This window comes from Bactrocera latifrons, unplaced genomic scaffold (assembly GCF_001853355.1).
Source record: "Bactrocera latifrons isolate USDA-ARS-PBARC rearing strain unplaced genomic scaffold, ASM185335v1 scaffold_256, whole genome shotgun sequence".
Taxonomy (NCBI): Eukaryota; Metazoa; Arthropoda; class Insecta; order Diptera; family Tephritidae; genus Bactrocera; species Bactrocera latifrons.
This window is the reverse complement of record NW_017536141.1, coordinates 72183-78812: the sequence shown is the minus strand read 5'-3', so window position 1 is coordinate 78812 and position 6630 is coordinate 72183. Positions and strand designations below refer to the sequence as shown.

The 6630-nt window shown below is 32.4% G+C and overlaps 2 protein-coding genes across 7 annotated transcripts in view; both read right to left on the bottom strand.

Annotated features, from left to right (window-relative positions):
- LOC108969534 (6-phosphofructo-2-kinase/fructose-2,6-bisphosphatase 1) overlaps positions 1 to 4276 on the bottom strand; it is a 30420-nt gene extending 26144 nt beyond the window's left edge. Inside the window, exon 1 of one of the 2 annotated variants that reach the window (XM_018934303.1) lies at positions 4140 to 4276. The gene's annotated coding sequence lies outside the window, so the exon portion shown is untranslated. The remainder of the gene's footprint in view (positions 1 to 4139) is intronic. The other variant, XM_018934308.1, reaches the window with a different exon arrangement.
- The window catches only part of LOC108969533, a 54471-nt gene extending 48587 nt beyond the window's left edge, over positions 1 to 5884 (bottom strand). For 4 of the 5 annotated variants that reach the window (XR_001993396.1, XR_001993394.1, XR_001993393.1 and 1 more), the window contains exon 1: positions 4899 to 5884. The gene's annotated coding sequence lies outside the window, so the exon portion shown is untranslated. The remainder of the gene's footprint in view (positions 1 to 4898) is intronic. The other variant, XM_018934300.1, reaches the window with a different exon arrangement.
- Between the last annotated feature and the right edge of the window lie 746 nt (positions 5885 to 6630).

Below are 6630 nucleotides of genomic sequence, written 5' to 3'. Positions count from 1 at the left end.
AGATATTCCAAGTGAAGACAGGTCCTTCTCCTGTCTTTTAATTCGCTGAACTATGTCAATGTCGTCGTATATCAGGTACAGCTCATCGTTCCATCTAATGCGATATTCGCCGTGGCCAACGCGCAAAGGACCATAAATCTTTCGCAGAACTTTTCTCTCGAAAACTCGCAACGTCGACTCATCCGTTTTTGACATCGTCCAAGCCTCTGCACCAAATAGCAGGACGGGAATTATGAGTGACTTATAGAGTTTGGTTTTTGTTTGTCTAGAGAGGAGTTTTAATAAATACATATGTACATATGTTAAATGTATGTATGTATATTACACTGATTCGGGCTTTACATCACACCTAGAAAATTAGAATCAAAACATGCTACTCTAGTGCACAATAGATTTAAAAAAGTTGCTCATTTAAAACTTTTAAATTTATGAATTTTACATACAAAGATATCAAAAATCATAAGTCAGCGGCATCTCCCTATTATTGACTTGTCTTTTCTGAGAGTGCAGTTTTCAAAAACTGTCCCTTCCTCAGTAGAACTATGTCGACCTCCTCCAAGTTTTAAAGGACTATCAGTAATATAAACTCTAAACAAGCCCAAATTCGCACTCAGATAAATATGTTACGAGTGCTACGAAAATTTGTGTAGCCAAGATCTAATTGATTTCGCTCTTATAGTTTCTAACAGGTACTCCAAATCAACAAAAAAAACTCTTTACATTTTAGAATAGCATCCCGAGATTTTCTTGTTAAAATGGTATGTAAGTATAGAGCAGGTCCTCCAGATTAAGAAAAAATATGTATGTATTTAGTTGTCGCCGACTAATGATTTTTCAGATATTTGGCTTTGAACTTCAAAAATTCCAATCGGGGGATTCTATTCTAAATCCCAGGATTTTGCATTTTTAAGAAACTCATGGTAGGATTGAAAGTTGAAATAAAATATTTTGCAAAAATATTTATAATATATTTCAAAGTTCACTACGGTTATTATTTCTTCGATAGCGTCTAAAATTTACCAAAATGCTCTTAAAAAATCGAAAATTTTTTTTGCTTAAATCTCTTTAAAAATAATCTAAGAATATGTCTCCAAAGTTATATGTATATGGGATTTCAAAATATTTTCGAAGCTAGAAGAGAAATAGTGACCGAGCGTCTAGCAGATATGTATGTACATATATGAGCGCATGTGCACAAAGCGAAAACTTAGACGAGCGATTTCTCGGTTTTTCATTATTACAATTTTTCTTAATTGGCGGGCAAGATAGAAAAAAACTAAACGTCGTATGGAATTGGGGCAAAGTTTGTTACCTTTGGCATTGAATTATCTTCTATTTAAACTAAAAAAAACTAAAAAAAGTTAAGTTTGAACATATTTTTAAACAACAAAAAGTCAAAAGCAAGCACTTTGAGACTACAAGGTGATCCAAGCAGCATGCACCTCGGCTCTCAAGGCTGTCCCGGAGAATGCCTTCCGTGACGCCTTCAATTCTTAGAAATCGCGCTGACAACGCTGAATCGACGCAGAAGGAGCCTATTTTGAAAGTTTTTAAAGAATTGTAACGTGTTACTACCTTATTTCTTGAGCTGTAATCAAGGAAGTTTAACAGCTGGTGACGAATTGTGAATGATCCATATTAGAAGAGCAAGAGAAAATAAAAAAAAGAAACTAAACTTATGCGCGTGAGTAAATATTTTTATTGCGATTTAAGGGGCTATACCAGTGTGACAGTAAAAAAAAATTTTTTATTTGCTTTTTCGATAGCTTATATTTCCATAATCATCCTCTGAATCGGTTCTAAAGAGAGACCACCCGCAGTTGCAAGCATATACATATGTACATATAAGTGAAATTTTTAACACGTTTTTCTCGAAACGACATTTTTCAAACTTGCTGACTTCATAACTCAACGAGAAATTAACCGACTGACTTCAAATTAAAACTGAGTATTTTTGAATAGATTTGCCATACAATGAGGTACGATCTTTTTGATTGGTTGAAAATTGTCAATTTGGCATTAAAAAATTAAAATTTTTTTTCAAAATTACGTCTTTTTGTAAATGTTTGATATTTTTCAAAGATTGTACGTCATTGTATAGGAAATATAGGAAATATATATGTATAAGTTTAATTAACTTTTAATTTTTTTTTTGTTTCAGCTACTCATTCGGCCAGAATCATGCCAGCAGTTTTGGCATTTTTTTTACAATTCTCGTGTCTGATTTTTCGATGTACAATTTCACATAGATTTTCTATGTATTTGAGATCTGGTGATTGTGCAGACCACTTCAAAACATTAATCCTGTTCTCAACAAACCACTGTTTTACTCAAATAGCAGTGTGTTTCTATTATTTGTCATGTTGAAAAATCCAGTTTAAAGTCATTTCTTCTTCAGCATGTGGCAACATAATATTCAGAAAAATAATTTTACACTAAAATTTGTATATTATACCATTGATATGATAATTTGGCCCTATGCTTTGCCCTGAAGAAGACCCCAACACTAGTACATTGTCTCCACCGTGTCTGTCGTATGACGTGGACTGAGACGGTCTTTCGGTCTGCGTACCAGCTTCAACCCATCTGAATCTTTCCTATTAAAATTCGATTCGTTGGGGAAATGTACAATTTCCATTTCGTAATCGTCCAATTTATGTGAATCCTCTCATATTCCAGTCGCGCAAGTCCGTTCAAAGAAATGCAGGGTTTTTTTTTGCTGCAAGCATGAAAATATACCCTGAAGAGCTCGACGTTGCATCAATCTCTGTAATTGCCTTAAAATAGATGCTGCAGATATAAAAAGGTAATTTTATATTGGCCGAATGGCTGCGTTATCTTCTCGCCATGCATTGTAACTAAAGAACTTGATGTGCGAACTTTTTTGCAATAGTCATAACCGATTCTCCTTTCTTAAAATCGTTAACAATTTTTTCCCTAAAATGGGAATTCATAATTCGAGCCATTGATACTTTAACAAACAACCCAACCCAACCCCTTTTAATAACGAACTGCAACTGAATATGCACTAATATTTTTCAATTAGCTAATAATTATACATATCCAACATTTGCTGATCATTAAAAACCGTTAGACAAACAATCATGTGCTGAACACATAGAGCGTGAAAATGTCACTTTAAACAGAATATTAAAATTGTGTTTGTTGTTTTGTGTACATGCCGACCATTGTTATGTCGCTGACTTCTTACAAATGTTCATGTCGGAGCATTTACGACGCCATTTACAGTTCACTGTCGCACTGTCATGCCGTGTCGCTCTATATGTGTTCAGAGCGTTATTGTGAATTCTTGGTTATGTGCTCGATTCGTAAATGTATTCTATTCGTACAAATACGTACAATTTTCGTTTTTGCTTTCTGCAACTCAAAAGTTTACTAATATTTTATTCGAAAATTCACTTGAAAATCCGAAAAGCGAGTTACAGAATATAAAAAATCAGAATTTGAGTAAATTCCAAGTTAGAGAATAGGCCCCAGATTTTTGGAATTCTTTGAATTAGTTTAATTTTTACTAAATTAAATAAAAAGAATGCATGAACTAATAGTACAAATAAATAAAACATCAGTTAATGCTTACTTTATTTTTTTAGTTACATATTGAAAATGCAGATTCCGTGTCTTAGTTTTGTCGCACACTGTACATCCGTTATCGCAACTCAACATGGAAAATTATTTTCCAACATTTTTATATTAAAAACGTTAATTAACATTCTTAATAAAATATTAGTAAATATATTTTTTTACACCCTATATAAAACACACTGCTTTGACAACATTGAGTTGTAAGCAAGGGACGATCAAAACAAAACTGCTTTTTCATTCTTGTTTTTACCACTGGTTCGCCATTACGTTCAAACTTACTATATACATATTTGCTATTGTACAAAGAAAGCCACAACTGGTCTAAACCAAAGAAACGTGTTCAAAACACCATAGTATGGTATATTATACACTGGATAGTTCAATGAAGTGGATGGCTGACTGATTAACTGCATTACCTACATGGGTTGGCATGCCAAAAAACAGGAAAAATATTAACCCAAAGGAAGAAGAATCAAGCATGAAAAATTTTTCTTCTATTCAATGAGAGAAATAAAACTAATAAAATAAAGTCTCACCTTTATTTTAGATCAAACCGCCACTGCACTTTCTCTAAGCCACTCAATTTGAAATATTCGTACTATTTCTCAGCTTTATTTCAATGTAAAACTACTTTTTTATTAATGTAAGATAAACGTTCCTTCAACTCTAGATGAAAAATAATTCCTAATACTAAAAGGAAATGGCGAGAAGCAAATTAAAAATTCAATTACTATCTCTTTCGAACTTTATTATTTTGTACCTCGCACACGAAAGAGACAAAATCAAACACAAAAATGTATAAATTGTGAATGGGCAATTAAATGGTCAGGTCAAAAAGGACAGTGATGCATTTGCAATCGTATGGGAATATCTAGTTTCGATAAATTATTTCATTGCAGTATAAAAATAATAACTGAAGTATGTAGAGAATTCATTGCAAAGTTGCTAACTTTTTAAAGCACTCACCAAAATATAAACATAGCATTGATTAAATGATATCTCCTCCCATCGAAATATTGATTTTTAAACTGTTGTTATGAAAAGTACTTAAATTACTACCATCTTTCACACCACTGACAGTTGTTCTTTTTAAAACAATTATTTCTATTAATTCACGAAGTGAACTTAATTTCCGAGTATCCACTTTATGTGGAAGTTGGTATCATGTACTAAGCACACATCGGTAATGAGATGGAAACACAAATAATATGCACATTAACCTTAGTCAACCCATTAAATATTTTTTAAAGGAATTCGTGAGATTTATACAACTGTAACTAAATATCTGAACTTACCTCAAGCTACCAAATATTCAAATTCTCTCATTGACGAAGCATATCTATTTTGATTAACTCTAGAGGGGTTCATTCAATGTTAGAGCGCATCGCTTTCACAGTTCTCATTCACAATAAACTTTAATACTGCACTAGTCTTTTCTTGTGCGAATACAAAGAAATTTCGTTTACTTAATTTATCGCCATGCATGTACACAATTCACTTTTCAATTACTTCACTTTTATAAATATTTTGATCTCAATGAATTTTATAAACTTTTGTAATCTCCAAATATGCTTGTCACCACCAAGCTTATGTGCACTTATCGAACATAATAGAACGTACTACAGATTCAACTCGACTTGCGCCAGTGTGAGCACAATCTTTTATTTGGAGCTTCATTCATTTAACTTACAAAAAAAAACAATCAAATGAAAACTTGCTGACATGATTTTAGTTAACTACATTTACAAATCATATATTTGTTTATAAATTACCACCAAATCCGCCTTTTCAATTGCCTTTAGACAACAATCATTTCAAATATATTATTCAATCACATTAGCCGATTTTCAATGTAATTTATAGTAGATATTAAAGTCTTTACATTGTGAAAATTTGTTGACGACCAACACGAAATACGAAACTTTTCTATACTAGAGCAGTGCTGTCAAAACGCGTTCATCGGCTCAACGACCCGCCAGGGGAGAACATAACAATGTGCATAAGCAGGACAGCACTTCGCACGCCCACTCGTTGATGTCGATGCATTTCGTATTCGGTAGTTTGTCGGGATATCAATGATGCCTAAGTAATAAATACTGCTGATAATTTAATACGAGCAAATAAAGTGATTATTTCCACAATAGTTGTCAATTTATCCATTACGAGCTCCATTGAATAAAAACTTCATTTTAGTGAACTGCTTGCAATTTTTTCATGAATGAAACTATTGCAAGTCAGTTATGTACTTAATTTACCGCTTTTTCTAATTGCATTTTGTTGATGAAAGGGACGACTAATGTTTTCATTTTACGTTTGGAGACGACTAATTTTGTAAATGCAAGGTTACACATCCAAATAGTCTATTGTGAACATTTATTTTAAAACCAGATATGTAAAAATAATCTTTACTTTACTTTAATAACTTCTCATATTTTTTCAACTAAATTAAAATGTATTTAAATTTGTACAAATATGTACTAAGGAAACCCTTAAGATCAAAAATGACAAAACATTAATATTATAAATTATCGAATTAGCCGCGATATAAAAATTATATTTTGAAAAATATGGGAAAAATATGCACTTCACATACAGTTACATAATATAAGAAAAATAATAAAAACAGGGGTGCATAAAAATAAAACAAAAAATTCATTTCTAGTAAGCCATGAAAATTTCCGTCGGCAACGGTTTTATCACTCAAGAACCGAACACATAGAGCGCGACAGACTGCATGCGACATCTGTGAAATATTAAAATACCCACGTTCTTATGGACACAGTTATTTAGACAGCTGCACAACTGCAGGCTGTCAGTTGTCGCTCTCGCTAATTTCAAAATGTTTGTAACGGGTGATTTTTTAAGAGCTTGATAACTTTTTTAAAAAAAAAAACGCATAAAATTTGCAAAATCTCATCGGTYCTTTATTTGAAACGTTAGATTGGTTCATGACATTTACTTTTTGAAGATAATTTCATTTAAATGTTGACCGCGGCTGCGTCTTAGGTGGTCCATTCGGAAAGTCCA